General features: G+C 46.1%; 3 long non-coding RNA genes and 1 pseudogene across 9 annotated transcripts; all 4 read left to right on the forward strand.

Annotated features, from left to right (window-relative positions):
- Positions 1-19,161, forward strand: part of LOC127921312 (proline-rich protein 5-like) — a 39,366-nt pseudogene extending 20,205 nt beyond the window's left edge.
- Positions 19,162-19,381: 220 nt separating this feature from the next.
- Positions 19,382-20,308, forward strand: LOC127921315 (uncharacterized). 2 transcript variants are annotated; one of them, XR_008108685.1, is made up of 3 exons: positions 19,382-19,499; positions 19,536-19,839; positions 19,872-20,308. It is a non-coding gene; the product is annotated as an uncharacterized LOC127921315 (long non-coding RNA). The 2 variants fall into 2 exon arrangements; XR_008108686.1 differs by lacking the exon at positions 19,382-19,499 and having other exon boundaries at positions 19,506-19,839; positions 19,872-19,909; positions 19,998-20,308.
- A 283-nt stretch (positions 20,309-20,591) lies between these two features.
- Positions 20,592-22,481, forward strand: LOC127921314 (uncharacterized). Of its 5 annotated transcripts, none has more exons than XR_008108683.1 (3): positions 20,592-21,209; positions 21,591-21,649; positions 21,994-22,481. It is a non-coding gene; the product is annotated as an uncharacterized LOC127921314 (long non-coding RNA). The 5 variants fall into 5 exon arrangements; XR_008108682.1 differs by having other exon boundaries at positions 20,606-21,209; positions 21,553-21,649; XR_008108680.1 differs by having other exon boundaries at positions 20,619-21,209; positions 21,515-21,649.
- Positions 22,482-25,380: 2,899 nt separating this feature from the next.
- On the forward strand, positions 25,381-26,013 carry LOC127921313 (uncharacterized). Of its 2 annotated transcripts, none has more exons than XR_008108678.1 (2): positions 25,381-25,481; positions 25,569-26,013. It is a non-coding gene; the product is annotated as an uncharacterized LOC127921313 (long non-coding RNA). The 2 variants fall into 2 exon arrangements; XR_008108677.1 differs by having other exon boundaries at positions 25,385-25,481; positions 25,532-26,013.
- The last annotated feature ends 1,225 nt before the right edge of the window (positions 26,014-27,238 follow it).

Raw genomic sequence — 27,238 nt, forward strand, 5'->3', positions numbered from 1 at the left:
CACACACACACACACACACACACACACACACACACACACACACACACACACACACACACACACACACAGAGCATGCACTCACTCACACACACGCACTCACTCACACACACACACACACGTACAGAGGCATGCACACACACACACACGTACAGAGCATGCACACACACGTACAGAGGCATGCACACACACACACACACACATACTCATACACATACACACACACACAGTCAAACACGTACAGAGGCATGCACTCAGACACACACATAAGGACTCAAATCAAATGTTATTTGTCACATGGTAAACAACAGGTGTAGACTAACAATGAAATGCTGACTGACGGGCCCTTCCCAACAATGTAGAGAGAAAAATATAGAAAAGATAATAACACAAGGAATAACGATAACTTGGCTGTATACACAAGGTACCAGTACTGAGTTGATGTGCAGGGGTACGAGGTACCAGTACTGAGTTGATGTGCAGGGGTACGAGGTACCAGTACTGAGTTGATGTGCAGGGGTGCGAGGTAATGACTTGACTATATACGAGGTACCAGTACTGAGTTGATGTGCAGGGGTACGAGGTACCAGTACTGAGTTGATGTGCAGGGGTACGAGGTACCAGTACTGAGTTGATGTGCAGGGGTACGAGGTAATGACTTGACTATATACACGAGGTACCAGTACTGAGTTGATGTGCAGGGTACGAGGTATGCTTGACTATATACACGAGGGGTACCAGTACTGAGTTGATGTGCAGGGTGCGAGGTAATAACTTGACTATATACACGAGGTACCAGTACTGAGTTGATGTGCAGGGTGCGAGGTAATAACTTGGCTGTATACACAAGGTACCAGTACTGAGTTGATGTGCAGGGGTGCGAGGTACCAGTACTGAGTTGATGTGCAGGGGGTACGAGGTAATAGCTTGGCTGTATACACGAGGTACCAGTACTGAGTTGATGTGCAGGGGTACGAGGTAATAACTTGACTATATACACGAGGTACCAGTACTGAGTTGATGTGCAGGGGTACGAGGTAATAACTTGACTATATACACGGGGTACCAGTACTGAGTTGTTGTGCAGGGTGCGATGTAATTGAGGTAGATATAGGTAGGGATAAAGTGACTAAAAAAATAATAATATATGCCATTTAGCAGACGCTTTTATCCAAAGCGACTTACAGTCATGTGTGCATACATTCTACGTATGGGTGGTCCCGGAATCGAACCCACTATCCTGGCGTTACAAGCGCCATGCTCTACCAACTGAGCTACAGAAGGACTAGGCAACAGGATAGATCATAAACAGTAGCAGCAGCTCATGTGATGAGTCCAAAGAGTTAAATTCTCTGCGGTACCATAAATAGCAGACGACACCATTTCCTTGATGAACACAACGTCCTGAGCAGAAACCAGATTGGATTTAAAAAATTAAATGATCATACAACAGACCACATTTCCAGCCTCCACACTCTAATTGACCAGCAAGTAAACCAAGGCACAATCTCTCGTGTTTTATAGACTTCAAGAAAACATTTGATTCAATTTGGCACAAAGGTCTTTTTTAAATAAACTAATAGAAAGTGGTATTGGAGGAAAACATATGATGTTATTAAATCAATGTACACTAAAAACAAATGTGCTGTTAAAATTGGCAACAAGCAAACAGACATCCTCTCTCAGGGACGTGGAGTGAAACAGGGCTGCCCAATAAGTCCAACACTATTTAACATCTACATTAATGAATTGGCAAAAACATTAGAAGAATCTGCAGCACCTGGTATCACCTTACACAACACTGAAATCAAGTGTCTGCTGTACGCAGATGGCCTGGTGCTGCTGTCTCCCACTAAGGAGGAGTTACAGCTGCACCGAGATCATCTGCACCGGTTCTGTCAGACCTGGGCTCTGACCGTTAACCACAGGTTCTGTCAGACCTGGGCTCTGACCGTTAACCACAGGTTCTGTCAGACCTGGGCTCTGACCGTTAATCACAGGTTCTGTCAGACCTGGGCTCTGACCGTTAACCACAGGTTCTGTCAGACCTGGACTCTGACCGTTAATCACAGGTTCTGTCAGACCTGGGCTCTGACCGTTAATCACAGGTTCTGTCAGACCTGGGCTCTGACCGTTAACCACAGGTTCTGTCAGACCTGGACTCTGACCGTTAACCACAGGTTCTGTCAGACCTGGACTCTGACCGTTAACCATAGGTTCTGTCAGACCTGGACTCTGACCGTTAACCACAGGTTCTGTCAGACCTGGGCTCTGACCGTTAACCACAGGTTCTGTCAGACCTGGACTCTGACCGTTAACCACAGGTTCTGTCAGACCTGGACTCTGACCGTTAACCACAGGTTCTGTCAGACCTGGACTCTGACCGTTAACCACAGGTTCTGTCAGACCTGGACTCTGACCGTTAACCACAGGTTCTGTCAGACCTGGACTCTGACCGTTAACCACAGGTTCTGTCAGACCTGGACTCTGACCGTTAACCACAGGTTCTGTCAGACCTGGACTCTGACCGTTAACCACAGGTTCTGTCAGACCTGGGCTCTGACCGTTAACCACAGGTTCTGTCAGAACTGGGCTCTAAAAAAAACCCCCTGAATATAATGATATTCGAAAAAAGGTCTGGAAATCAGGATGAAAAATAGACATTATATTTGGACACAGTTCTATTAGAACACACCAAAACCTACACATATCTAGGACTAAATATCAGCAACACAGGAAGTTTCACATGGCTGTGAAGGAGCTGAGAGACAAAGCAAGAAGAGCCTTCTATGCCGTTAAAAGGAACATTAAAATCTAAATTTCTATTAGAATCTGGCAACAACAAAAGCTCATCAGTTGTTGAACCAGTTGCTCTATAAGGCAGTGAAGTATGGGGTCCACCAACTAATCATTCATTCACCAAATGGGACAAACATCCAATGGAAATACTGCATGCAGAGTTTTACCAGACTGTGTTGCAAGTGCAAAGAAAAACTCCAAATAACGCCTGTAGAGCAGAATGGGGCCGAAACCCTCCTCATTCAAATAGAGAAAAGAGACATCACATCTAAAAACAAGTGACCCCAAAACATTCCATCACACAGCTCTGCAGTGTCAAGAGATGATACAAGAGAAGAGTCCCCTCAGCCAGCTGGTTCTGAGGCTCAGTTCACTAACCCAAACCAACCCCATAGAGTCTCAGGACAGCACTCAGAAAATCTGGCCCAACCAAATCATCACAAAGCAAAAAGAAAAATACATCACCTATTGGAAAGACACCACAAAAAAATCTAAGTAAACTTCAATGCTTCAGACAGTACATGGTGTCAGACTATCTGACCACTGTGACTGATAGAAAACTGAGGAAAACATTGACTAGGTACAGATTCAGTGAGCACAGTCTGGCTATAGAGGCCGGTCGTCACAGACAAACCTTGCTGCCCAGAGAGGACAGTCTGGCTATAGAGACCGGTCGTCACAGACAAACCTGGCTGCCCAGAGAGCACAGTCTGGCTATAGAGACCGGTCGTCACAGACAAACCTTGCTGCCCAGAGGACAGCCTGGCTATAGAGACCGGTCGTCACAGACAAACCTTGCTGCCCAGAGAGCACAGTCTGGCTATAGAGACCGGTCGTCACAGACAAACCTGGCTGCCCAGAGAGCACAGTCTGGCTATAGAGACCGGTCGTCACAGACAAACCTGGCTGCCCAGAGAGGACAGTCTGGCTATAGAGACCGGTCGTCACAGACAAACCTGGCTGCCCAGAGAGGACAGTCTGGCTATAGAGACCAGTCGTCACAGACAAACCTGGCTGCCCAGAGAGGACAGTCTGGCTATAGAGACCGGTCGTCACAGACAAACCTGGCTGCCCAGAGAGGACAGTCTAGCTATAGAGACCAGTCGTCACAGACAAACCTGGCTGCCCAGAGAGGACAGTCTGGCTATAGAGACCAGTCGTCACAGACAAACCTGGCTGCCCAGAGAGGACAGTCTGGCTATAGAGACCGGTCGTCACAGACAAACCTGGCTGCCCAGAGAGGACAGTCTGGCTATAGAGACCGGTCGTCACAGACAAACCTGGCTGCCCAGAGAGGACAGTCTAGCTATAGAGACCGGTCGTCACAGACAAACCTGGCTGCCCAGAGAGGACAGTCTGGCTATAGAGACCGGTCGTCACAGACAAACCTGGCTGCCCAGAGAGGACAGTCTGGCTATAGAGACCGGGACAGACAAACCTGGCTGCCCAGAGAGGACAGTCTAGCTATAGAGACCAGTCGTCACAGACAAACCTGGCTGCCCAGAGAGGACAGTCTGGCTATAGAGACCAGTCGTCACAGACAAACCTGGCTGCCCAGAGAGGACAGTCTGGCTATAGAGACCGGTCGTCACAGACAAACCTGGCTGCCCAGAGAGGACAGTCTGGCTATAGAGACCGGTCGTCACAGACAAACCTGGCTGCCCAGAGAGGACAGTCTGGCTATAGAGACCGGTCGTCACAGACAGTCTCAACCTGACTGAGAAGACACATGACCTGGTAGTAGACCAGTCAGGTTGAGACTGGTCTACTGCCAGGTCATGTGTCTTCTCAATCAGGTTGAGACTGGTCTACTACCAGGTCATGTGTCTTCTCAGTCAGGTTGAGACTGGTCTACTACCAGGTCATGTGTCTTCTCAGTCAGGTTGAGACTGGTCTACTACCAGGTCATGTGTCTTCTCAGTCAGGTTGAGACTGGTCTACTACCAGGTCATGTGTCTTCTCAGTCAGGTTGAGACTGGTCTACTACCAGGTCATGTATCTTCTCCAGTCAGGTTGAGACTGGTCTACTACCAGGTCATGTGTCTTCTCAGTCAGGTTGAGACTGGTCTACTACCAGGTCATGTGTCTTCTCAGTCAGGTTGAGACTGGTCTACTACCAGGTCATGTGTCTTCTCAGTCAGGTTGAGACTGGTCTACTACCAGGTCATGTGTCTTCTCAGTCAGGTTGAGACTGGTCTACTACCAGGTCATGTGTCTTCTCAGTCAGGTTGAGACTGGTCTACTACCAGGTCATGTGTCTTCTCAGTCAGGTTGAGACTGGTCTACTACCATGTCATGTGTCTTCTCAGTCAGGTTGAGACTGGTCTACTACCAGGTCATGTGTCTTTCTCAGTCAGGTTGAGACTGGTCTACTACCAGGTCATGTGTCTTCTCAGTCAGGTTGAGACTGGTCTACTACCAGGTCATGTGTCTTCTCAGTCAGGTTGAGACTGGTCTACTACCAGGTCATGTGTCTTCTCAGTCAGGTTGAGACTGGTCTACTACCAGGTCATGTATCTTCTCAGTCAGGTTGAGACTGGTCTACTACCAGGTCATGTGTCTTCTCAGTCAGGTTGAGACTGGTCTACTACCAGGTCATGTATCTTCTCAGTCAGGGTTGAGACTGGTCTACTACCAGGTCATGTGTCTTCTCAGTCAGGTTGAGACTGGTCTACTACCAGGTCATGTATCTTCTCAGTCAGGTTGAGACTGGTCTACTACCAGGTCATGTGTCTTCTCAGTCAGGTTGAGACTGGTCTACTACCAGGTCATGTGTCTTCTCAGTCAGGTTGAGACTGGTCTACTACCAGGTCATGTGTCTTCTCAGTCAGGTTGAGACTGGTCTACTACCAGGTCATGTGTCTTCTCAGTCAGGTTGAGACTGGTCTACTACCATGTCATGTGTCTTCTCAGTCAGGTTGAGACTGGTCTACTACCAGGTCATGTGTCTTCTCAGTCAGGTTGAGACTGGTCTACTACCAGGTCATGTGTCTTCTCAGTCAGGTTGAGACTGGTCTACTACCAGGTCATGTGTCTTCTCAGTCAGGTTGAGACTGGTCTACTACCATGTCATGTGTCTTCTCAGTCAGGTTGAGACTGGTCTACTACCAGGTCATGTATCTTCTCAGTCAGGTTGAGACTGGTCTACTACCAGGTCATGTGTCTTCTCAGTCAGGTTGAGACTGGTCTACTACCAGGTCATGTATCTTCTCAGTCAGGTTGAGACTGGTCTACTACCAGGTCATGTGTCTTCTCAGTCAGGTTGAGACTGGTCTACTACCAGGTCATGTATCTTCTCAGTCAGGTTGAGACTGGTCTACTACCAGGTCATGTGTCTTCTCAGTCAGGTTGAGACTGGTCTACTACCAGGTCATGTGTCTTCTCAGTCAGGTTGAGACTGGTCTACTACCAGGTCATGTGTCTTCTCAGTCAGGTTGAGACTGGTCTACTACCAGGTCATGTGTCTTCTCAGTCAGGTTGAGACTGGTCTACTACCAGGTCATGTGTCTTCTCAGTCAGGTTGAGACTGGTCTACTACCAGGTCATGTGTCTTCTCAGTCAGGTTGAGACTGGTCTACTACCAGGTCATGTGTCTTCTCAGTCAGGTTGAGACTGGTCTACTACCATGTCATGTGTCTTCTCAGTCAGGTTGAGACTGGTCTACTACCAGGTCATGTGTCTTCTCAGTCAGGTTGAGACTGGTCTACTACCAGGTCATGTGTCTTCTCAGTCAGGTTGAGACTGGTCTACTACCAGGTCATGTGTCTTCTCAGTCAGGTTGAGACTGGTCTACTACCAGGTCATGTGTCTTCTCAGTCAGGTTGAGACTGGTCTACTACCAGGTCATGTGTCTTCTCAGTCAGGTTGAGACTGGTCTACTACCAGGTCATGTGTCTTCTCAGTCAGGTTGAGACTGGTCTACTACCAGGTCATGTGTCTTCTCAGTCAGGTTGAGACTGGTCTACTACCAGGTCATGTGTCTTCTCAGTCAGGTTGAGACTGGTCTACTACCAGGTCATGTGTCTTCTCAGTCAGGTTGAGACTGGTCTACTACCAGGTCATGTGTCTTCTCAGTCAGGTTGAGACTGGTCTACTACCAGGTCATGTGTCTTCTCAGTCAGGTTGAGACTGGTCTACTACCAGGTCATGTGTCTTCTCAGTCAGGTTGAGACTGGTCTACTACCAGGTCATGTGTCTTCTCAGTCAGGTTGAGACTGGTCTACTACCAGGTCATGTGTCTTCTCAGTCAGGTTGAGACTGGTCTACTACCACTGCTTTAATGTGTTGTTGTTCTCATTAATATTGTTGCTGTTAATGGGAATCCCATTTACACTACTATTATTATTGCTGTTGGTCCCACCGTTTCTGTTATATGTGACAATGTAAATCATTTAACTTCCCATGTCAATAAAGTGAATTGAATTGAATTGAATAGTGCAAAAGGGTCAATGCAGATCTTCCAGGTAGCTATTTGGTTTACTATTCATCAGTCTTATGGCTTGGAGGTAGAAGCTGTTCAGGGTCCTGTTGGTTCCAGACTTGGTTCCAGACTTGGTTCCAGACTTGGTTCATTGGGACCACTTGCCGTGCGGTAGCAGAGCAAATAGTTTATGACTTGGGTGGCTGGAGTCTGACCATTTTTAGGATCTTCCTCTGACACGTCCTGGATGGCAGGGAGCTCAGCCTCAGTGATGTACTGGGCCGTATGCATTACACTCTGTAGAGCACTACCCTCTGTAGAGCCTTACCCTCTGTAGAGCATTACCCTCTGTAGAGCACTACCTCTGTAGAGCACTACCTCTGTAGAGCATTACCCTCTGTAGAGCACTACCCTCTGTAGAGCATTACCCTCTGTAGAGAGCATCACCCTCTGTAGAGCATCACCCTCTGTAGAGCATTACACTCTGTAGACATTACCCTCTGTGGAGCATTACCCTCTGTGGAGCATTACCTCTGTGGCGCATTACTCTCTGTAGAGCATTGCCCTCTGTGGAGCATTACCATCTGTGGAGCATTACCCTCTATAGAGCATTACTCTCTGTAGAGCATTGCCCTCTGTGGGAGCATTACCCTCTGTAGAGCCTGTGTGGTCGGATGCAAAGCTGTTGCCATACCAAGCAGTGAGAGCCAGTCAAGATGCTCTCTGTGGTGCCGCTGTAGACGTTTTTATGATTGGTTGTTTTGACTTCCTGGATTTGTCCCCAGGTCAGAAGCTGTGGTTATTTGACTTCCTGGTTGTCCCCAGGTCAGAAGCTACTGGTTGTTTGACTTCCTGGTTGCCCCCAGGTCAGAAGCTATTGGTTGTTTGACTTCCTGGTTGTCCCCTGGTCAGAAGCTACTGGTTGTTTTGACTTCCTGGTTGTCCCCAGGTAAAATAGTAACTGCATACGAAGTAAGACATCTGTCATATTGGGCTGAGTTATGTGCAGTTATCTGGATACTCTCTGTTCTCAGTGGTTAGCATGATGCCAGACCAGATCATCTCTCAGTGGTAAGCAGGAACAGAGAACAGGACCAAGAGAACAGAGAACAGGGCAAAGCGAGAGGAGAGAACAGAGAACAGGACCAAGAGAGAGGAGAGAACAGGACCAAGAGAGAGGAGAGAACAGGACCAAGAGAGATCAGAGAACAGGACCAAGAGAGATCAGAGAACAGGACCAAGAGAGAGGAGAGAACAGGACCAAGAGAGATCAGAGAACAGGACCAAGAGAGATCAGAGAACAGGACCAAGAGAACAGAACAGGACCAAGAGAGAGGAGACAACAGAGAACAGGACCAAGAGAGAGGAGAGAACAGAGAACAGGACCAAGAGAGAGGAGAGAACAGAGAACAGGACCAAGAGAGAGGACAGAACAGAGAACAGGACCAATATAGAGGAGAGGACAGAGAACAGGACCAAGAGAGAGGAGAGAACAGGACCAAGAGAGAGGAGAGAACAGAGAACAGGACCAAGAGAGAGGAGAGAACAGAGAACAGGACCAAGAGAGAGGAGAGAACAGAGAACAGGACCAAGAGAGAGGAGAGAACAGAGAACAGGACCAAGAGAGAGGACAGAACAGAGAACAGGACCAAGAGAGAGGAGAGAACAGGACCAAGAGAGAGGAGAGAACAGAGAACAGGACCAATATAGAGGAGAGAACAGGACCAAGAGAAAGGACAGAACAGAGAACATGACAAAGAGAGAGGAGAGAACTGAGAACAGGACCAAGAGAACAGAGAACAGGACCAAGAGAGAGGACAGAACAAGAGAACAGGACCAAGAGAGAGGACAGAACAAGACAACAGGACCAAGAGAGAGGAGAGAACAGAGAACAGGACCAAGAGAGAGAGAACAGAGAACAGGACCAATATAGAGGAGAGAACAGAGAACAGGACCAAGAGAGAGGAGAGAACAGAGAACAGGACCAAGAGAGAGGAGAGAACAGAGAACAGGACCAAGAGAGAGGAGAGGACAGAGAACAGGACCAAGAGAGAGGAGACAACAGGACCAAGAGAGAGGAGAGAACAGAGAACAGGACCAAGAGCGAGGAGAGAACAGAGAACAGGACCAAGAGAGAGGAGACAACAGAGAACAGGACCAAGAGAGAGGAGAGAACAGAGAACAGGACCAAGAGAGAGGAGAGGACAGAGAACAGGACCAAGAGAGAGGAGACAACAGGACCAAGAGAGAGGAGAGAACAGAGAACAGGACCAAGAGCGAGGAGAGAACAGAGAACAGGACCAAGAGAGAGGAGACAACAGAGAACAGGACCAAGAGAGAGGAGAGAACAGAGAACAGGACCAAGAGAGAGGAGACAACAGAGAACAGGACCAAGAGAGAGGAGACAACAGGACCAAGAGAACAGAGAACAGGACCAAGAGAGAGGAGAGAACAGGACCAAGAGAGAGGAGAGAACAGGACCAAGAGAACATAGAACAGGACCAAGAGAGAGGAGAGAACAGGACCAAGAGAGATCAGAGAACAGGACCAAGAGAACAGAACAGGACCAAGAGAGAGGAGAGAACAGAGAACAGGACCAAGAGAGAGGAGAGGACAGAGAACAGGACCAAGAGAGAGGAGAGAACAGAGAACAGGACCAAGAGAGAGGAGAGAACAGAGAACAGGACCAAGAGAGAGGAGAGAACAGGACCACGAGAGAGGAGAGAACAGAGAACAGGACCAAGAGAGAGGAGACAACAGAGAACAGGACCAAGAGAACAGAGAACAGGACCAAGAGAGAGGAGACAACAGAGAACAGGACCAATATAGAGGAGAGAACAGAGAACAGGACCAATATAGAGGAGAGAACAGAGAACAGGACCAATATAGAGGAGAGAACAGAGAACAGGACCAAGAGAGAGGAGAGAACAGAGAACAGGACCAAGAGAGAGGAGAGAACAGAGAACAGGACCAAGATAGAGGAGACAACAGGAACAAGAGAGAGGAGAGAACAGAGAACAGGACCAAGAGAACAGAGAACAGGACCAAGAGAGAGGACAGAACAAGAGAACAGGACCAAGAGAGAGGACAGAACAAGAGAACAGGACCAAGAGAGAGGAGAGAACAGAGAACAGGACCAAGAGAGAGGAGAGAACAGGACCAAGAGAACAGAGAACAGAGAACAGGACCAAGAGAACAGAGAACAGAGAACAGGACCAAGAGAACAGAGAACAGGACCAAGAGAGAGGAGACAACAGAGAACAGGACCAATATAGAGGAGAGAACAGAGAACAGGACCAAGAGAGAGGAGACAACAGGACCAGGAGAACAGGACCAAGAGAGAGGAGAGAACAGAGAACAGGACCAAGAGAGAGGAGAGGACAGAGAACAGGACCAAGAGAGAGGAGACAACAGGACCAAGAGAACAGAGAACAGGACCAAGAGAGAGGAGAGAACAGAGAACAGGACCAAGAGAGAGGAGACAACAGGACCAAGAGAACAGAGAACATGACCAAGATACCAGAGAACAGGACCAAGAGAGGAGAGAAGGGCTACTCTGTCTGTCTGTCTCTCTCTCTCCTCTCTCCCTTTCCCCCTCCCTCATTACTCTGTGGTACAGCTTGGGTGACACCTTACACTGGAGACACCATTCTATCTAAGTGACCTGTATTGCTCACTGGGCCACATCTGCTACTGATGAAAGCGTCCAGAGGGCACACAGACAAAGGATCAGTTTGTTTGACAAGGGAAGATGTACGTTTTGTTTTTGTTGAATCTCTCTCTCTGTTTGTCTCTCTCTTCCATACCCCACTCTCTGCAATGGTCTCCTCTCTCTCTCTCTCTCTCTCCTCTCTCTCTCTCCTCTCTCTCTCTCTCTATCTCTCTCTCTCTCTCTCTCTCCCTCCTCTCTCCCCTCTCTCTCTCTCTCTCTCTCTCTGTTGTAACAGCTTTCATCTGTGAACAATTTCTCTACTTTTTACTTGTTTTGCATTGATTTCATTACTCCAGTCAATGCATTGATGTGGTGGTTGTCAAACTCTGGTTAGCTAGATGTTTTGTGTTGTGGTTGAGTGAGTCAATGTATTATCGGAAGACAGTCTCCCTTCACCAATGTTTTGTTCCTTTTCAGGTTTCATGACAAAATAGTTCTGGTAAAGAAGTTGTTCTGGAAAGGATTTGGGTAAATGAAGTCCCAAACAAGCAAACTAGTTCCAGATCTCCCCATAATAGGTATTTAGTGTCATTAGCTAACACTCAGTCTGGGACTTTCCATGGTCGGTACAGGGACAGTTACTGTCTCTCCTCTGACAGAGACAGTTAGTTACTGTCTCTCCTCTGACAGACAGTTAGTTACTGTCTCTCCTCTGACAGACAGTTAGTTACTGTCTCTCCTCTGATATATACAGTTAGTTACTGTCCCTCCTCTGACAGACAGTTAGTTACTGTCTCCTCTGACAGACAGTTAGTTACTGTCTCTCCTCTGTGAGACAGTTAGTTACTGTCTCTCCTCTGATATATACAGTTAGTTACTGTCTTCCTCTGACAGACAGTTAGTTACTGTCTCTCCTCTGGACAGACAGTTAGTTACTGTCTCCTCTGACAGACAGTTGGGGTTACTGTCTCTCCTCTGATATATATACATTAGTTACTGTCCTCCTCTGACAGGACAGTTAGTTACTGTTCCCTCCTCTGGACAGACAGTTACACATTGTCTCTCCTCTGACAGACAGTTAGTTACTGTCTCCTCCTCTGACAGACAGTTAGTTACTGTCTCTCCTCTGACAGACAGTTAGTTACTGTCTCTTCCTCTGGACAGACAGTTAAGGTTACTGTCTCTCCTCTGATATATACAGTTAGTTACTGTCTTCCTCTGACAGACAGTTAGTTACTGTCTCTCCTCTGACAGACAGTTAGTTACTGTCTCTCCTCTGACAGACAGTTAGTTACTTGTCTCTCCTCTGATATATACAGTTAGTTACTGTCTCTCCTCTGACAGACAGTTAGTTACTGTCTCTCCTCTGATATACAGTTAGTTACTGTCTCTTCTCTGATATATACAGTTAGTTACTGTCTCTCCTCTGACAGACAGTTAGTTACTGTGTCTCTCCTCTGACAGACAGTTGTTACTGTCTCTCCTCTGACAGACAGTTAGTTACTGTCTCTCCTCTGACAGACAGTTAGTTACTGTCTCTCCTCTGATATATACAGTTAGTTACTGTCTCTCCTCTGACAGACAGTTAGTTACTGTCTCTCCTCTGATATATACAGTTAGTTACTGTCTCTCCTCTGACAGACAGTTAGTTACTGTCTCTCCTCTGACAGACAGTTAGTTACTGTCTCTCCTCTGATATATACAGTTAGTTACTGTCTCCTCTGACAGACAGTTAGTTACTGTCTCTCCTCTGACAGACAGTTAGTTACTGTCTCTCCTCTGACAGACAGTTAGTTACTGTCTCCTCTGACAGACAGTTAGTTACTGTCTCTCCTCTGACAGACAGTTAGTTACTGTCTCTCCTCTGATATATACAGTTAGTTACTGTCTCTCCTCTGACAGACAGTTAGTTACTGTCTCTCCTCTGACAGACAGTTAGTTACTGTCTCTCCTCTGACAGACAGTTAGTTACTGTCTCTCCTCTGATATATACAGTTAGTTACTGTCTCTGCTCTGACAGACAGTTAGTTACTGTCTCTCCCTCTGATATACAGTTAGTTACTGTCTCTTCTCTGATATATACAGTTAGTTACTGTCTCTCCTCTGACAGACAGTTAGTTACTGTCTCTCCTCTGACAGACAATTAGTTACTGTCTCTCCTCTGACAGACAGTTAGTTACTGTCTCTCCTCTGACAGACAGTTAGTTACTGTCTCTCCTCTGATATATACAGTTAGTTACTGTCTCTCCTCTGACAGACAGTTAGTTACTGTCTCTCCTCTGACAGACAGTTAGTTACTGTCTCTCCTCTGACAGACAGTTAGTTACTGTCTCTCCTCTGACAGACAGTTAGTTACTGTCTCTCCTCTGACAGACAGTTAGTTACTGTCTCTCCTCTGATATATACAGTTAGTTACTGTCTCTCCTCTGACAGACAGTTAGTTACTGTCTCTCCTCTGACAGACAGTTAGTTACTGTCTCTCCTCTGATATATACAGTTAGTTACTGTCTCTCCTCTGACAGACAGTTAGTTACTGTCTCTCCTCTGATATACAGTTAGTTACTGTCTCTCCTCTGATATACAGTTAGTTACTGTCTCTCCTCTGACAGACAGTTAGTTACTGTCTCTCCTCTGATATATACAGTTAGTTACTGTCTCTCCTCTGACAGACAGTTAGTTACTGTCTCTCCTCTGACAGACAGTTAGTTACTGTCTCTCCTCTGACAGACAGTTAGTTACTGTCTCTCCTCTGATATACAGTTAGTTACTGTCTCTCCTCTGACAGACAGTTAGTTACTGTCTCTCCTCTGATATACAGTTAGTTACTGTCTCCTCTGACAGACAGTTAGTTACTGTCTCTCCACTGATATACAGTTAGTTAATGTCTCTCCTCTGACAGACAGTTAGTGACTGTCTCTCCTCTGATATACAGTTAGTTACTGTCTCTCCTCTGATATACAGTTAGTTACTGTCTCTCCTCTGACAGATAGTTAGTTACTGTCTCTCCTCTGATATATACAGTTAGTTACTGTCTCTCCTCTGACAGACAGTTAGTTACTGTCTCTCCTCTGACAGACAGTTAGTTACTGTCTCTCCTCTGATATATAGTTAGTTACTGTCTCTCTCTGACAGACAGTTAGTTACTGTCTCTCCTCTGACAGACAGTTAGTTACTGTCTCTCCTCTGACAGACAGTTAGTTACTGTCTCTCCTCTGATATATAGTTAGTTACTGTCTCTCCTCTGATATATACAGTTAGTTACTGTCTCTGCTCTGACAGACAGTTAGTTACTGTCTCTCCTCTGATATACAGTTAGTTACTGTCTCTTCTCTGATATATACAGTTAGTTACTGTCTCTCCTCTGACAGACAGTTAGTTACTGTCTCTCCTCTGACAGACAGTTAGTTACTGTCTCTCCTCTGACAGACAGTTAGTTACTGTCTCTCCTCTGACAGACAGTTAGTTACTGTCTCTCCTCTGATATATACAGTTAGTTACTGTCTCTCCTCTGACAGACAGTTAGTTACTGTCTCTCCTCTGACAGACAGTTAGTTACTGTCTCTCCTCTGATATATACAGTTAGTTACTGTCTCTCCTCTGACAGACAGTTAGTTACTGTCTCTCCTCTGACAGACAGTTAGTTACTGTCTCTCCTCTGACAGACAGTTAGTTACTGTCTCTCCTCTGATATATACAGTTAGTTACTGTCTCTCCTCTGACAGACAGTTAGTTACTGTCTCTCCTCTGACAGACAGTTAGTTACTGTCTCTCCTCTGATATATACAGTTAGTTACTGTCTCTCCTCTGACAGACAGTTAGTTACTGTCTCTCCTCTGATATACAGTTAGTTACTGTCTCTCCTCTGATATACAGTTAGTTACTGTCTCTCCTCTGACAGACAGTTAGTTACTGTCTCTCCTCTGATATATACAGTTAGTTACTGTCTCTCCTCTGACAGACAGTTAGTTACTGTCTCTCCTCTGACAGACAGTTAGTTACTGTCTCTCCTCTGACAGACAGTTAGTTACTGTCTCTCCTCTGATATACAGTTAGTTACTGTCTCTCCTCTGACAGACAGTTAGTTACTGTCTCTCCTCTGATATACAGTTAGTTACTGTCTCTCCTCTGATATACAGTTAGTTACTGTCTCTCCACTGATATACAGTTAGTTAATGTCTCTCCTCTGACAGACAGTTAGTGACTGTCTCTCCTCTGATATACAGTTAGTTACTGTCTCTCCTCTGATATACAGTTAGTTACTGTCTCTCCTCTGACAGATAGTTAGTTACTGTCTCTCCTCTGATATATACAGTTAGTTACTGTCTCTCCTCTGACAGACAGTTAGTTACTGTCTCTCCTCTGACAGACAGTTAGTTACTGTCTCTCCTCTGATATATAGTTAGTTACTGTCTCTCCTCTGACAGACAGTTAGTTACTGTCTCTCCTCTGACAGACAGTTAGTTACTGTCTCTCCTCTGACAGACAGTTAGTTACTGTCTCTCCTCTGATATACAGTTAGTTACTGTCTCTCCTCTGATATACAGTTAGTTACTGTCTCTCCTCTGACAGATAGTTAGTTACTGTCTCTCCTCTGATATATACAGTTAGTTACTGTCTCTCCTCTGACAGACAGTTAGTTACTGTCTCTCCTCTGACAGACAGTTAGTTACTGTCTCTCCTCTGATATATAGTTAGTTACTGTCTCTCCTCTGACAGACAGTTAGTTACTGTCTCTCCTCTGACAGACAGTTAGTTACTGTCTCTCCTCTGACAGACAGTTAGTTACTGTCTCTCCTCTGATATATAGTTAGTTACTGTCTCTCCTCTGACAGACAGTTAGTTACTGTCTCTCCTCTGACAGACAGTTAGTTACTGTCTCTCCTCTGACAGACAGTTAGTTACTGTCTCTCCTCTGACAGACAGTTAGTTACTGTCCTCTGATATACAGTTAGTTAGTTAGTTACTGTCTCACGTCTGATATAGTTACTCAGTTACTTTCCTCCAGCTCAGTGTTTTCTGCATGCTCTTACCCTGCCCCCTTTCTTTCTGTTCTATCCTAAAGAACAAACACAGAGCCTCTAATGGACAATGTATTTCCTCAGAAGCTAAGCTTTCAATAGACTCAAATATGGTTATGGTTTGAGGACAGATTTATTTTAGGTGGTTGGCAAATGATAAGCGCTGATTTTTGAGTGTACAGCAGGTGTGGTGTCCTGTGGGAGTCTCACTGTGTGTGTGTGTGTCTTCCAGGGTGTCCATGAGTCTAAAGGAGTGACTGAGGACTAACTGTGATGTGTGTGTTCCAGGGTGTCCATGAGTCTAAAGGAGTGACTGAGGACTAACTGTGATGTGTGTGTTCCAGGGTGTCCATGAGTCTAAAGGAGTGACTGAGGACTAACTGTGATGTGTGTGTTCCAGGGTGTCCATGAGTCTAAAGGAGTGACTGAGGACTAACTGTGATGTGTGTGTTCCAGGGTGTCCATGAGTCTAAAGGAGTGACTGAGGACTAACTGTGATGTGTGTGTTCCAGGGTGTCCATGAGTCTAAAGGAGTGACTGAGGAGTACCTGCGTCTGGAAGCTTTGGTTCAGAAGGTGGTGTCTCCATACCTGGGAACCCACGGCCTCTACTCCAACGACGGATCCTCAATGCAATACTCCTCCTGCGTACTGGGTAGTTAGACTGATACTCATACAGCTAAATGATTTAGATTTCATCATGCATGATTTTTACTCTCCATTCACAGCTGTTCAGCTGTTGTGCTGTTAGTTTCCTGTGTTATACGGGTTTAGACGGCCTCAATGTCTGTCTCGTTTTCACTTCTTTACATCCCATCTTTCTCCCTCCCTCCATCCCACCACTTCTTTCTCTCCTTCACTCATCCCTCTTCACCTCCTCCTATCCTCATCCTCTCTTCACCCCTCCTCCTATCCTCATCCCTTTCACCCCTCCTCATCCTCTCCTCCTATTCATCCCTCTTCACCCTTTCTCCTATCCTCATCCCTCTTCACCCTCCTCCTATCCTCATCCCTCTTCACCCCTCCTCCTATCCTCATCCCTCTTCACCCCTCCTCCTATCCTCATCCCTCTTCACCCTCCTCCTATCCTCATCCCTCTTCACCCCTCCTCCTATCCTCATCCCTCTTCACCCCTCCTCCTATCCTCATCCCTCTTCACCCCTCCTCCTATCCTCATCCCTCTTCACCCCTCCTCCTATCCTCATCCCTCTTCACCCCTCCTCCTATCCTCATCTCTCTTCACCCCTCCTCCTATCCTCATCCCTCTTCACCCTTCCTCCTATCCTCATCCCTCTTCACCCCTCCTCCTATCCTCATCCCTCTTCACCCTCCTCCTATCCTCATCCCTCTTCTCCTCCTCCTATCCTCATCCCTCTTCTCATTCCTCTTCCTATCCTCATCCCTCTTCACCCATCCTCCTATCCTCATCCCTCTTCACTCCTCCTATCCTCATCCTCTTCATCCCTCTTCACCCCTCCTCCTATCCTCATCCCTCTTCACCCCTCCTCCTATCCCTCATCCCTCTTCACCCCTCCTCCTATCCTCATCTCTCTTCACCCCCTCCTCCTATCCTCATCCCTCTTCACCCCTCCTCCTATCCTCATCCCTTCACCCTCCTCCTATCCTCATCCCTCTCTTCACCCTCCTCCTATCCTCATCCCTCTTCACCCTCCTCCTATCCTCATCCCCTCTTCACCCTCCTCCTATCCTCATCCCTCTTCACCCTCTTCCTATCCTCATCCCTCTTCACCCATCCTCCTATCCTCATCCCTCTTCACTCCTCCTATCCTCATCCCTCTTCATCCCTCTTTTCACCCCTCCTCCTATCCTCATCCCTCTTCACCCCTCCTCCTATCCTCATCCCTCTTCATTCCTCCTCCTATCCTCATCCCTCTTACCTTCCTCCTCCTATCCTCATCCCTCTTCACCCCTCCTCCTATCCTCATCCTCTTCACCCTCCTCCTATCCTCATCCCTCTTCACCCTCCTCCTATCCCTCATCCCTCTTTACTCCTCCTATCCTCATCCCTCTTACTCCTCCTCCTATCCTCATCCCTCTTCACTCTTATCCTTTCATCCTCATCCCTCTTCACCCTCTCCTATATCCTCATCCCTCTTCACCCTCCTCCTATCCTCATCCCTCTTCACCCTCCTCCTATCATCATCCCTCCTATCCTCATCCCTCTTCACCCTCCTCATATCCTCATCCTCTTCACCTCCTCCTATCCTCATCCCCTTCACCCCTCCTCCTATCCTCATCCCTCATTTCCCCTCCTCCTATCCTCATCCCTTACCCATCCTCCTATCCTCATCCCTCTTCACTCCTCCTCCTATCCTCATCCCTCCCTCCTATCCTCATCCCTCTTCACTCCGCCTCCTATCCTCATCCTCTTCACCCCTCCTCCTATCTTCATCCCTCTTCACTCCTATCCTCATCCCTCTTCATCCCTCTTCACTCCTCCTCCTATCCTCATCCCTCCTCTTCCCCCTCCTCCTATCCTCATCCTCCTATCCTCATCCCTCTTCATCCCTCCTCCTATCCTCATCCCTCTTCACTCCTCCTCCTATCCTCATCCCTCTTCACTCCTCCTCCTATCCTCTCTCCAGAAAGCGTCTGCAGCGGTGCTGGCCCAAGTCAGGCGACGCCCCCGTGAAGAACCCGGTGATGCGCTCCAAGTCCTACAACGTGCCCATGTTGACGCCTGTGGTGGAGTATGATACAGAGACAGGCTCCGTGAGCAGCATGGGCATCCGCCGCCATTCCGTCTGCGAGATGACTTCCTGTCTGGAAGAAGGCACCATCAACGACATCAGCACCACTTCCTCCTGGCTCCCCGCCCAGCCGGGCCCTCCTCCCTGAGCAGGAGCTCAGCCTGACAGGGGTTGTTTGTGGTGGAGGTGGTGGAAGTCTGATCTCTGTGGGTCTGTGGGGTCTGAGTCTTTAGGTCCCACCTCCAGCCTCCATCTTTCAGGCCTCTCACTCCCCAGGACCCCTTCCTCCTCCACGGCGGGGGAGTCGACGGTCTCCCTCTGTTCTGTGTCAGGTCCACTCTGGTTCAGAGACTGGGTCGATCCCCAGCTGTTCCTCCAGCCCGGAGACAGTGGTAGATCAGATACTGGACTCTATGGACTCTGACCCTGATGGCATCTTCATAGACTTCTCCCTCCACAGCTGCTCAGACTCCTCATCCTCTGGTTACAGCAGGGAGAGTGGTAGACAGAGTGTGGTGTAATTTGGGTTTTTCTGGTAACTAATCACAGTTGGATGATCTATGTGATTGCCGCTTATTCACTACTGATTTCTGGAAAATCTGTGACTAGTGAGAGAAAAGTGTCTGGAGATTTGCAGCCCTAGAGGTCTGATGAATCAAGGGATTATCACACGTACTGACACCATCTGTACTCCACTCACACTGTCGTCTCTAAAAACACACTGCTCTTTCTGGGGTCTATTTTTCATGGAATATTTCTACAGTAAATTACCTTTTATTAAAAAAATGTTTTGCTTGATTTTCACTTCTAGTGCTTCATTTTGAGGATAAACTGTACTTATTTGTATTTATTTTTGTTTGTTTTACTGATGTTCAGTGACTGACAACTTTGAAACAGTCTGAGGTGTCTTCAAGTCTTGTGGAAAGGAAACAGTCTGAGGTGTCTCTTCAAGTCTTGTGGAAAGGAAACAGTCTGAGGTGTCTCTTCAAGTCTTGTGGAAAGGAAACAGTCTGAGGTGTCTCTTCAAGTCTTGTGGAAAGGAAACAGTCTGAGGTGTCTCTTCAAGTCTTGTGGAAAGGAAACAGTCTGAGGTGTCTCTTCAAGTCTTGTGGAAAGGAAACAGTCTGAGGTGTCTCTTCAAGTCTTGTGGAAAGGAAACAGTCTGAGGTGTCTCTTCAAGTCTTGTGGAAAGGAAACAGTCTGAGGTGTCTCTTCAAGTCTTGTGGAAAGGAAACAGTCTGAGGTGTCTCTTCAAGTCTTGTGCAACAGTCTGAGGTGTCTCTTCAAGTCTTGTGGAAAGGAAACAGTCTGAGGTGTCTCTTCAGGTCTTGTGGAAAGGAAACAGTCTGAGGTGTCTCTTCAAGTCTTGTGAAAGGCCCAGTGGAAAGGAAACAGTCTGAGGTGTCTCTTCAAGTCTTGTGAAAGGCCCAGTGGAAAGGAGGAGAGATCAATCAGACCAAGCTGAGCTCTCTGGGATGACCCTCACCTGGTTCACCAGAGGTCATGAGTTCATTGCTTTCGCAACATGTCTCTTGTTCAAGAGGCAGTGCTGGGGAGAGGAGATAAGATAGTGTTCACATGGCTTCATTTTAAGCAGTAGGTATCGTGTCGGCCTGGGTGATATTTCTGCCACAGTGATCTGTGGCTGGGCCTTTGTTTCTGCTTCAACATCGCCCCCATGTGGACGGGATGTGCAAGTGCCTGCTGCGCCAGAGTCACTTTAATGTCAAATACACAAAGAGATGTGTTTTGGAACGTGAAGGGATCTGGTGGCTCAGTGGTAATGATCTCACCCCCATAAGCATGGGGTCGTAGGATATGTTTCCTTACAAAGCCTGGAGGACTGTGACAACTACTGGGGTTTCCCTCCTGTGAACAGCAGCAGTTATGGGGGAAAACCTCTGGGAAAAGTACACCTGTAGGTTTTTAAAAGATCCATTTGAAAATTAAGGGTCTACTTTCTCAGAGGTTTATGACCACAAACATCCTGATCCAGAGCTGTGGCTTGAACCTACAACCCTGAACATATGGGGTGAGATCTTACACCAGAGCCCCAGACTCCTTCACACCTCTAACTGTTTTATTTGTCATTTTCACATTGAGAATTGCTGAAATTACCAATAACTCAAACCTAAGATTTGAACCCATAACCTCTATGGTTGAAGGTAGGAAATGGACCTCAAAGCCACAGACTCTCACACGTCTAGCTCTTCTTACGCCGATCTAAATAGTTAAACACATGCCTTCTCTCAACTAATGATTTAGTAAGATCGTTTGTATTGTAAATGACCTTGTATGACACAGCCATGTACAATTTATGGAGTTGGTTTTATGATTTTCTAACCACAATGACACGGTGAAATGTATTGCCATTAATTATTGTAGCATTTGATGGACAAGTCATTAATTATTGTAGCATTTGATGGACAAGTCATTAATTATTGTAGCATTTGATGGACAAGTCATTCTGATTTGATCTCATGATTATGTCAAACGGAACCTCAAATCAAACTTGACATTTAATGCATAATTTTTGTTGGTCTGTTCAAGATTCTGGGCTTGATTCAATCTGCAGTGCTGAAGATCTGCTGTACAGCGTGACTCAATCTGCAGGTGCTGAAGATCTGCTGTACAGCGTGACTCAATCTGCAGTGCTGAAGATCTGCTGTACAGCGTGACTCAAATCTGCAGTGTTGAAGATCTGCTGTACAGCGTGATTCAATCCGCAGTGCTGAAGATCTGCTGTACAGCATGACTCAATCTGCAGTGCTGGATCTGCTGTACAGCGTGATTCAATCGTAGTGCTGAAGATCTGCTGTACAGCGTGATTCAATCCGCAGTGCTGAAGATCTGCTGTACAGCATGACTCAATCCGCAGTGCTGGGAAGATCTGCTGTACAGCGTGACTCAATCCGTAGTGCTGAAGATCTGCTGTACAGCGTGACTCAATCCGCAGTGCTGAAGATCTGCTGTACAGCGTGACTCAATCCGCAGTGCTGAAGATCTGCTGTACAGCGTGACTCAATCCGTAGTGCTGAAGATCTGCTGTACATGTGACTCAATCCGCAGTGTTGAAGATCTGCTGTACAGGCGTGACTCAATCCGCAGTATTTGAAAGTCTGCTGTACAGCGTGACTCAATCCGCAGTGTTGAAGATCTGCTGTACAGCGTGACTCAATCCGCAGTGTTGAAGATCTGCTGTACAGCGTGACTCAATCCCGCAGTGTTGAAGATCTGCTGTACAGCGTGACTCAATCCGTAGTGCTGAAGATCTGCTGCCAGCGTGACTCAATCCGTAGTGCTGAAGATCTGCTGTACAGCGTGACTCAATCCGTGGTGCTGAAGATCTGCTGTACAGCGTGATTCAATCCCGCAGTGCTGAAGATCTGCTGTACAGCGTGACTCAATCCGCAGTGCTGAAGATCTGCTGTACAGCGTGACTCAATCCGTAGTGCTGAAGATCTGCTGTACAGCGTGACTCAATCCGCAGTGCTGAAGATCTGCTGTACAGCGTGATTCAATCCGCAGTGTTGAAGATCTGCTGTACAGCGTGACTCAATCCGCAGTGCTGAAGATCTGCTGTACAGCGTGACTCAATCCGCAGTGCTGAAGATCTGCTGTACAGCGTGATTCAATCCGCAGTGTTGAAGATCTGCTGTACAGCGTGACTCAATCCGCAGTGCTGAAGATCTGCTGTACAGCGTGACTCAATCCGCAGTGCTGAAGATCTGCTGTACAGCGTGACTCAATCCGCAGTGCTGAAGATCTGCTGTACAGCGTGATTCAATCCGCAGTGTTGAAGATCTGCTGTACAGCGTGACTCAATCCGCAGTGTTGAAGATCTGCTGTACAGCATGACTCAATCCGTAGTGCTGAAGATCTGCTGTACAGTTTTGACTCAATCCGTAGTGACAAATTGAAGATCTGCTGTACAGCGTGACTCAATCCGCAGTGCTGAAGATCTGCTGTACAGCGTGACTCAATCTGCAGTGCAGCGTGACACCAAACTGCAGTGCTGAAGATCTGCTGTGCTGAAGATCTGCTGTACAGCGTGATTGAAATTATCACCTGACCCCTTCGGAAAGTATTCAGACCCCTTGACTTTTTCCAAATGTTCTTAAGTTACAACTTTATTCTAAAATGTATTAAATAGTGCTTTTTCCTACATCAATTTACACACACAATAACATGATCCATTGGGACAAAGCAAACCGGTAAAAAAAAAAGTCTCCCAATTGCTAATTTATGACAAATAAAAATGAAATTTACAAGTATTCAGATTTACGGGTTCAGTACTTTGTGGGAAGCACATTCAGAGACTTGGCAGCCATTACAGCATCGACTTGGCTGTGTTTGGGTATGACGCTGGAAGGTCAAGCTTGGTACACTCTGTATTTGGGGACTTTGTCCCATTCTGTACTTTCTCTGCTTGAGAGGACCTGCAATGCCAGGTTGAGGAGCACATTACTGCAAAAACCATTTTCAGTTCTCTCCAGAGATGGTTTATCTGGTTTCCCCCAGAAAAAGCTGACCTTGGAAGTCAGCAAACAATCAATACATTACAGAATTAAAACACACAGATAACATGATCCAGCCTAATAAACTTGTTTCTCATGGTCTGAGTCCTTTTGTAACAGTCTCCCAATATGTCTTTATAATGCATTCAGTGGCACTAACATATCTAGATGAAGGTCAGATTGTAGATTATTCCATGATGTTGGGGCGGCAGCGTATCTCTACAGAGGAACTCTAGAGTGTTGACTAGTAACCAAGGTTGCTTCAAACCCCGAGCTGACCAAGGTACAAATCTGTCAGTTCTGCCCTGAGCAGGCAGTTAACCCACTGGTTCCCAGGCCGTCATTGAAAATAAGAATGTGTTCTTAACTGACTTGCCTGGCTAAATAAAGGTAAAAAAAAAAATAAAAAAAAAAAAATGCCTGAATCGGGTTCAAGTCCTTTTCTTAACTGGCTGGGCCACACAAAATTGCAGAACCAGTCCCAAAGCCACTACTGCGTAAGACCCTTGGTGATGTGCTTAGGTTGTTGTCCTTTGGAAGGTCAACATATTCGCCCCCAGTCTGAGGTCCTGAGCACTATGGAGCAGATTTATATCAAAGATCTCTGTACTTTGCTCCGTCATTTTTCCTGAAAGATCCTGACTAGTCACACACAGTCCCTGCAGCTGAAAACATCCGAAGCATTCAGCTGCCACCACCATGTTTCACTGTAGGGGTGGTCCAGGTTTCCCCAGACGTGACACGTTGGATTCAGGCCAAAGAGTTCATATATGGTTTCATCAGACCAGATAATCTTGTTTCTCATGGTCTTTAGCTAACTTTTGTTTCTCATGGTCTGAGTCCTTGGCAAACTCCAATTGCGGGCTCTCATGTGTCAATCTTATACTGAGTAGTTAGTGGCTTCCATCTGACAACTTGGGAAACCATAAAAGGTCGTTGATTGGTGGAGTGCTTCAGAGATGGTTGTCCTTCTGGAAAGTTCTCCCATTTCTACAGAGTCAAACATCTTGGTTTTGCCTCATTTTGTCAGTGACCATCAGGTTCTTGGACACCTCCCTGACCAAGGCCCTTCTCCCTCGATTGCTCAGTTTGGACGGGCGGCCAGCTCTAGGAAGTCTTGGTGGTTCCAAAATTCTTCCATTTAAGAATGATGGAGGCCACTGTGCTCTTGGGGACCTTCAATGCTGCATACATTTTTTGGTACCCCTCCCCAGATCTCGACACAATCCTGTCTCTGAGCTCTACGGACAATTCCTTCGATCTCATAGCTTGGTTTCTTGCTCTGACATGCACTGTCAACTGTGGGACCTTTATATAGACAGGTGTTTGCCTTTCCAAATCATGTCCAATCAATTGAATTTACCACAGATGGACTCCAATCAAGTTGTAGAAACATCTCAAGGATGATCAATGGAAACAGGATGCACCTGAGCTCAATTTCAAGTCTCATAGCAAAGGGTCTGAATACTTATGTAAATAAATTAGTTTTTTACTTTTATAAATTAGCAAAAATAACAAAAACGTTTTGCTTTGTCATTATGGGGTATTGTGTGTAGATTGCTGAGGAATTGTTTAAAAAATATATATATTTTAGAATAAGGCTGTAATGTGACAAAATGTGGAAAAAGTCAAGGGGACTGAATACTTTCCGAAGGCACTGTCACATTGCCTAAATAGCAAGTATCACACTTGATTTTTCTAAAGGTAAAATTTCTATACAGATTTTTATTAAGATGAGTAACTTCCTACAGCTCTTTTCTTTTTGTTCCCAGTGGTTCTGTTCAGGCTGATGTGTATCCAGATGGACATTGGTTCTGTTCAGGCTGATGTGTATCCAGATAGACATTGGTTCTGTTCAGGCTGATGTGTATCCAGATGAACATTGGTTCTATTCAGGCTGATGTGTATCCAGATGGACATTGGTTCTGTTCAGGCTGATGTGTATCCAGATAGACATTGGTTCTGTTCAGGCTGATGTGTATCCAGATAGACATTGGTTCTATTCAGGCTGATGTGTATCCAGATAGACATTGGTTCTGTTCAGGCTGATTGCTGATGTGTATCCAGATAGACATTGGTTCTATTCAGGCTGATGTGTATCCAGATAGACATTGGTTCTGTTCAGGCTGATTGCTGATGAGTGCCCAGATAGACATTGGTTCTGTTCAGGCTGATGTGTATCCAGATAGACATTGGTTCTGTTCAGGCTGATGTGTATCCAGATGGACATTGGTTCTGTTCAGGCTGATTGATGTGTATCCAGATAGACATTGGTTCTGTTCAGGCTGATTCAGGCTGATGTGTATCCAGATGGACATTGGTTCTGTTCAGGCTGATGTGTATCCAGATGGACATTGGTTCTGTTCAGGTATCCTAATTGCTGATATGTGTGTCCAGATAGACATTGGTTCTGTTCAGGCTGATGTGTATCCAGATAGACATTGGTTCTGTTCAGGCTGATGTGTATCCAGATGGACATTGGTTCTGTTCAGGCTGATGTGTGTCCAGATGGACATTGGTTCTGTTCAGGCTGATTGCTGATGTGTATCCAGACAGACATTATTTACATGTCAGTTTATTTCAATGATGATTCCCATCAAGAGATACGATCTCTTGTTTTGATCGAGTGTCTCTACAAGGGGTGGTATGTATGTAGAAATGTAACGTATATGAAATACGTTTTAAGTGAAGAAAGTGATTTGCAAGGAATGAATAATGTTTGCATCCTAAATGACATCATATTCCCTATGTAGTGCACTTCTTTTGAACAGGACCCATGGGGCTCTGGTCAAAAGTCGTGCACTATATAGGGAATTAGGTATTGGTACACAGCCATGATGAAATGTAGGAATCTAAACTGTTGTTTTGCTCATATGATGAAGGAAGAAACTAGAAGTTGAGTGACACAACAATGTCCATTTTTTATTTTCCTTACAAACACCTAAAACTGAGGAAACAGACCAGCTCACTAAACGTTGTTTTTCTTCTCTTCAACATAAATATGCAGATTTCCTTTGAAAACGGAATTCAACGCAAAAGTGTGTCGGAAATGTCACCTATTCCCTGTGCTACTTTTGACCAGGGCTCTGGAAGGATCAGGATGGCACAGACCTCAGAAATGTCACCCTACGTAGTGCACTACTTTTGACCAGGGCTCTGGTGCACTTGGGATCTTCAGGATGGCATTCCAGATAGGTTCGTCAGAAATGCCTATTCCCTACATAGTGCACTACTTTTGACCAGGGCTCTGGTGCACTAGGGGATCAGGATGGCATTTCAGACAGGTTGAGTCATTTTCTAAATACATTTTTCAGACTCAAGTGACAGCAAATGGTGTCTTTCCTCAACCACAAAACATGAGGACAATCTTCACAACAACAAAGAAAAGACGAGGCAACGCCATGCTTTCTGAAAGCATTTCCAATAATATGAAACCCAAACAGTTATTTTGTGTTAATACGGTTTTATCCAGCCAATAAAAAGCACTTTGGTCATCTTCACACAGACTGAGCCACGCCAAAAAGTACCAAGCAATAACAACTACAATGGTTTGTGTGACATTGAAACATGTAACATTGTTTCTATACACTACTTTAAAGTGCACATTTTCAGGCATTCCAAACGGTAGCGACGAACATCGACTGTGCGAACAGCGACTAAGACCTGGGACCTCTTTTGTTCTAACTATAATACAAAACACGTTGTGTGTTGAGCTACGAGTTATTGCTTGAAATACAGTCTAACCGTTGAAATAACTCAAATGCTCTGTGAGAAAACCATGCGACGTAAAACAGTAAACAAGGGGAGGAGGGCGAGAGAAAGCAACATGGTGACGAGGTTGTGATGACGGCTCACAGGCCTGAATAGCAGTATTTCAACCAGACTGCACACCTCACTGTGTCTGGTTTACAGAATAGGGTTGGGAGTACAGAAGCCAATACTGAAAGGTATCACCATAAAAGGTCACGACCCCACTCCCTCAGGGTCTCATTATGTAAGAAACACATTTCCATTACAGACTTGTATAAGTGTGTACCAGGACAAACATAAACACCTCCCCCCAAATGATCATTATACGAGTAACATAGTTATCCATGTTCAGTCACACACCGTTTAGCTAGTGGG

This window comes from Oncorhynchus keta, unplaced genomic scaffold (genome assembly GCF_023373465.1).
Source record: "Oncorhynchus keta strain PuntledgeMale-10-30-2019 unplaced genomic scaffold, Oket_V2 Un_contig_22006_pilon_pilon, whole genome shotgun sequence".
In the NCBI taxonomy this organism is placed as follows: Eukaryota; Metazoa; Chordata; class Actinopteri; order Salmoniformes; family Salmonidae; genus Oncorhynchus; species Oncorhynchus keta.